At 34.5% G+C, this 6,031-nt stretch overlaps 1 non-coding gene across 1 annotated transcript; it reads right to left on the bottom strand.

Annotated features, from left to right (window-relative positions):
- Positions 1-5,221: 5,221 nt before the first annotated feature.
- Positions 5,222-5,327, bottom strand: LOC118610161. Its single transcript, XR_004953816.1, has one exon. It is a non-coding gene; the product is annotated as a U6 spliceosomal RNA (small nuclear RNA).
- Between the last annotated feature and the right edge of the window lie 704 nt (positions 5,328-6,031).

The raw sequence follows: 6,031 nt of genomic DNA, 5'->3' as shown, positions 1-6,031 counted from the left end.
GCTAGATAATTAGTTAGGAGAAATTGGAATATGCCACCAATATCACAGAGAAGACTCATTGCTTTAGTATATTAAAAGCACCTCCTCAAACAAAGGCCAACAGTGCGGTAGAATAACAGCACAGTAGCTCAGAGGTCAGAAGCGCAAGAAGATGCTGTGTCATGAAAGGAGCTGCCGTGCCTCACAGATGAGTGTGCTGAGTACCAATGTTTCACTGAACAGTGTGTTAACATTCAGAGTGATAACACCCTATTTTGTCAGTGGTGCATGAAAACAGCTGCTCTCACACATCTCTGAGGGGAGTTTTCACTGGTACAGCCTCTATAGAAGACAATTTGGAAATAAATTTCAAAATTAAAAATTCATGTAACCTTTGATACAGCAATTCCACCTCCAGAACAGAGACAAATGATTGAAAATAAACTAGACATCTCTTAATAGAAGATTGGTTAAATAATTTATTGTACATTCCATTAAAGGAGTATATCACAATCTCAAAAAGGAATGAGGAAATTCTTTATGTCTTGGTATGTAATAATTTCCAGGATATACTCTTAAGCAAGTAGAGCAAGGTACAGGAGACTGCTTAAATACTCTATCATTTGTGTGCAAGTGGAGAGGAAATAATTGTATGTGAGTGAATGCTTATATTATTTATTTGCATTCATGTGCAAAAAATATTTCTAGAAAAATAAATAAAAAATGAGGGGTTTGAGAGTCAAAAGTAGAGGTGAAATTTTATGGAAGACCCTCTTTTTATTTTTTGAACTTTGAAACTTATGAGTGTATTACTAATTGAAAACATTTGCTATAACAAAGAAATGAAAGGAAATCTGCAACTCAGTGAGATAATGACAGGGAGACCAAGAAAAACATAGGTAAAAGCTATGAAATAAAAATTTTCATAGACATGTTAATTGAAAGGTTTAATGAATATAAAGAAAAGATAAACCTTTTCAGTAACCAGAGAGCTACACTGAGTTGTCTACACTGAGACAAATGAGATGCCAAGTATTTAGGCAAAGATTGGAAAGGAGAGCCATATCCAGTACTGGAGAGGATGAGGGCACAGGGCCTGCCTCTGAATAAGTGGGATAGCCTACCAGCATGAAGTTAGGCTAAATCTAGAGCATCTTCCCTGAGATATGGCAATATTACCCTAGATTCACCATTTGCACTGAAATCCTTTATCTCTTTGAGTTGTGTGCCAGATTTAAGGACCTGGCTTATTCCTATGTTTTATTTTTAATTTACTTCCTTTGTTCAATGCCTAGAATATTTCAGTATGAAATGCAGAACTCAGGTTTGCTAAATAAACATTTAATCCCATCATTCTCAAACTTGACATATTAACATGAACTGGAGATTTAAAAAAAAAAAAAACTCTGAAGACCTAGTCAAACCCAAGACAAATTATTCACTGTCTTGGGGGTAGGAGTAGGGTTACAGACAAATGTGGAAACCACTGGTATACACTTGTAGGGGCAAAAGAAGTTTTTTCAGTTTTCTGTTCATGAGATAGCTATCAAGTATAATTGCAGGCTTCTACAGTAGAGTATGTATTCTTCAACTGGGAGATATGTTATAAACCCTCTCATCTCTGTGGTCTCCCCATATCAAGCAACTCCTCACCTCCAAAGACAGTAGACCTACCCAGTCCAACCCCTAAACCACTGATTTTACCAGATATAAAAAGAATACTAAATAAATGGGTAATTGCAAAAGTAGAACATTTCCACAGGGCAGAGGGCAGAGTATTTAGCTGTTGTGTGGTTGTGATTGCTTTGTGCCTTTTTTTGTTTTGTTTCAATTTTTACTTTTCATTTTTATGAGGAAGTTGGAGGTCAGCTCTATTTCATCTCTTATCTTGCAGGATGGGACTATAATTACTAAGAATGGCAACATTTTCAAGATCCACCAAAACAAATGACCTGTTCTGAATAGATTTTCATTATGGATGAATAGTATCATGCATTCTCTTCCCATTGAAGAAAGTTTATGAGAAGCCTGGGTAAGAGCCAAAGAGTGTAGCTCACTTGGAACAATAGCTGCATCATGTATATATACTGGTGGCCTGAGGGGGCCTGGGAGGTCATGTCCAATAGACAAAACTGCAACTTTAATCAGTTATTCTGGCATGAGCATCCCTTCCTTCACCACCTGAAAAATAGGCTTAGCTTCCTTCCTGTCCTTGTGTACTTGGTTGTGAGTGATGTGTCTCCTGAGCCAGGACAGAAAATAACTCAGGGATAAGAATGTCACCATGTTCTGACTGATGTGGGCATCAGGTTGGCTTCTTGGAATAGCAATTTTGAAAAAATTTCACTCTGTCTTTGATTTGACAGTTCTCTTGGTTCATCTAAATTTCTTGGTCTTCATTTTCAAATTGGTATCATCTCAAAATTATGCCTTTTTGGGGGTCAGAATTTCAAATTACTCAGACTTCTCTTTGCTAAACTCTAGATTAAGTGTGGTTCTTTATTGTTCAGTACAACACTATTGTTTTTACCATGTTTAACAGAATGTACAGTAGGAGGGGAAGAAAGAGGATATGGGCAGGAAAGACTGTGCAGTGAAGACCAGGGAAACAGTAGGTACCTTTAGTTAATTTTCAATTTTACTTTGTTATGGAATCACACAAATAATTCATAGTGATTCTGATAGATGAATTGAATGTTCTTTTACACCATTCTGTATTTCCACAATGTTTATTTCATACACATTTGCTAAAAAAAATATATGGCTCTGGAAGGTAATAGGGTTCAGGGCATTAGTTTTAGCTAGAGAGCTTGGTATTGTATAATCTAGAAGGTGGGGAGCAGCCATGCTGTGGACTCATGCAGATTCAACAGGTTTACCTTCATGGTAGAGCCCTGAGGAAGGAATATGATGTCCTCATGGGTCTCCTGTTAAATTAGCATCTCCTCCATCATGTCTCACACTCAGGGCCCATTATACAAAGTCCATCCAACCACCCACTTTGACCTGAGGACCATTTACAATAAAGCCCATTGAGTATTCTTGTCATCAGTGCATGCTCCTGGCTCTTGTGAAACATAAGCTCTAAGCCCAGAGCCAGGGAATCTGCATTTTTAGCAATATTTTACACACTATATTTCAAAACTTTTAATCTAGAAAGACATGTGATTCAGACCATGATTTGAAAACTGTCAAAGATCCTAGTGCAATTGTTCCTCAAATCTATTGTTTATTGAAAACATCAGAAGAAAGATTTAGAAATTCAGATCTCAGATATACCAGAGCCTTAATTAATCAGAATCTTTGAAAGTGGGGCCAAAACTTTGGAATTTGAACGGATCAAAGATGATTCTTTAGCAGGAACAGCATTTGGAGCCTTGATAGGAAAGTGTCTCAATTTCTGGCATGAGGAGCCTATTTCACAATTTTTGCCACATGTTTAATTTTCTTTATTGAATTATTATTATAAATCACTTTTTATTATTCTATTGCTTTTTAAAATTAATGTCTAATTCATATACAACAATATTAATTCTTTTTGATGTATAGTTCTATGAATTTTGACAAATAAATACAATCATGTAATCCATACCACAATCAAAATACAGACCCATTTCTTCACCTGTCACAATTTTCTGGTGTGTTTTATAGTCATCTCATTCCTGAATCCTTGCAACCACTTTCCTTATATAGTTTTGGTATAAAATATTGTATATTATACTGAATGTCATATAAATGCAATTATAAGTGTGACCTGGCTTTTTTATTTTCACTTAGAGTAATGCATTTGAGATTAATCCATGTCGATATGTTTCAGTAATTCATTCCTTTTAATTGCTTAGGAATATCTCATGACAAGTAAGTAACTACATTTGTTTATCCATTCACCAGTTGAAATGCATGTGGGTTGTTTCATTTTTTGGAAACTATGGAGAAAGCAGCTATCAACATTTATGTACAAGTTTTGCTTGAACATATGCTTTTATTCCTCTTGGGTAAACATCTAAGGGCCAGATTGATAATATCAGGGAGGGGGAGAATCACCCCCACCTCTTTTTTGTTCTTATGACTGGACTAATAATAAAACCATAACACAAAACTATACTAATAGGAGAAACATGACACAAAACTATACTAATAGGAGAAATAAACAATTTAATGGATGCACATGGGAGAATCATAATATGATGCTGAGATCATAAAATGAGGTTTAAAGAAATGATCAAACCAGATACCTTTTTATACCTTTTAGACAAAAACCAAGAAATTTATGAAGAAATTGACAGGGCGAAGGAAATAAACCTAGTGCTCTTTAGAAAGGAATGTGTACTCAGTAAGGAATCTAAACAAAGTTTGTGCTTGGGCAATAAATTATAAAAGAGGTAACGAAGATTTTTAAATCAGGGTTTTTGTCTACGAGTTTTTTAACTCTAGCAGTAATGGTATCTCCAAGTGTGAGGAGGACTTTTTTCACATGGGAGATTTATCTCCTGCTTTTAGAGGGACAGAGAGGTCAGAACGTTCTTGCACCAGCAGTTCCTTAAGTATCTTTAATTCAAAATAATCGATATGCCATTGTGGGATATCTTGGGGCATCTTGCCCTGGACCTTGACAATAAATTTTATGATAGTGTGTGTTGAACTTTATAAGAAAGCACCAAACTTTTTAAAAGTTATTTTACAATTTTGAATTTTCAAAAGCAAAGCATAAGGGTTCTAGTTACTCTATTCAGGGTTGTTGCTTAGTTTGTTTTATTTTTAAGCCATTTTAATAAGTATATAGTGGTCATTATAGTTTTAACTTGCATTTATTATTTATTAATGATGTTAAGCATTTTTTCATATGCTTCTTTCCCCAACAAATATGTATCTTCTTGGTGAAGTGTCTATTTAAATATTCTCCCATTTTCTCATTGTACCCCACTCCCCTACAGTTTTATTGAAATAAAATTAAGGTACAGCACTGTATAAGTTTAAGGTATGTAGCATAATGACTTGACTTACATATTGCGAAATAATTATCACAATAAGTTTAGTTATATCCATCATCCCATATAGATACAAAAAAAAGTAATAAAACATTTTTTTCTTGTGATGAGAACTTTTAGGATCTACTCTCTTCACAACTTTTGGATACACCACACAGCAGCGTCTGCCACAGTCATCATGTGGCATCTTGCAACCAGCACTTATTTATCTTACAGCTGGAAGTTTGTGCCACCTTTGACCACTTTCATCCAGGAAAAATATGGAACATTTTACAAATTTGCATGTCATTTGCATATAGGGGCCATGCTAGTCTTCTGTGTTAGTCCCATTTTTAGTACATATGGTGCTGAAGCAAGCACTCATTTCTTTTCTTTTTGAATTTTGAGACTTCTTTGAATATTCTGGAACAGCAACCAATCTTTCCTTAAATATGTGTTTTGCAAATATTTTCTCTTAGCCACAGCTACAGCTCTCTTTAATTTTCTTAACAATGTCTTTATAAAGCAGAAAATTTTAAATTGATAAAGTTTAATCATCAACTTTTTTTCCTTTTATATACTATACTTTTTGGATGATATCTAAGAAATTTTACCAAACCTGCAGCCACAGAGATTTTGTATTATTTTCTTTTATAACTTTTCTCATTTTAGGTTATCTATTTAGATCTATAACGTAAGTTAATTTTTAAATCAGTCAAGATTCATTTATTCTGATTTTGAATGTTCAACTGTTACAGTGACTTGTTGAAAAGACTTTCTCCATTGAGTTGTCTTTGTGCCTTCGTTAAAGATCAGCTGTCCATACAGACATGTGTGAATCAATTTCTGGGCTCTCTATTCTTTCCCACTAATCTCTGTGTCTGTTTCTTCATCAACTGTAGCTTCATAAGAAGTCTTGAAATATGATAGTATGAGTTCTCAACTTCATTCTTCCTTTCCAAAATTGTTTGTGATATTAAAGTTCCTGTGACTATCAATGTGATTTTTAGAATCAGTGTATCAATATCTAAAAATATTCTGTAGTGATTTTCTTTTGATTTGCATTGAATCTATAGATCAGCTTG

This window comes from Rousettus aegyptiacus, unplaced genomic scaffold (assembly GCF_014176215.1).
Source record: "Rousettus aegyptiacus isolate mRouAeg1 unplaced genomic scaffold, mRouAeg1.p scaffold_m13_p_12, whole genome shotgun sequence".
NCBI classification, from domain to species: domain Eukaryota; kingdom Metazoa; phylum Chordata; class Mammalia; order Chiroptera; family Pteropodidae; genus Rousettus; species Rousettus aegyptiacus.
This window is presented reverse-complemented; position numbering and strand designations above follow the sequence as displayed.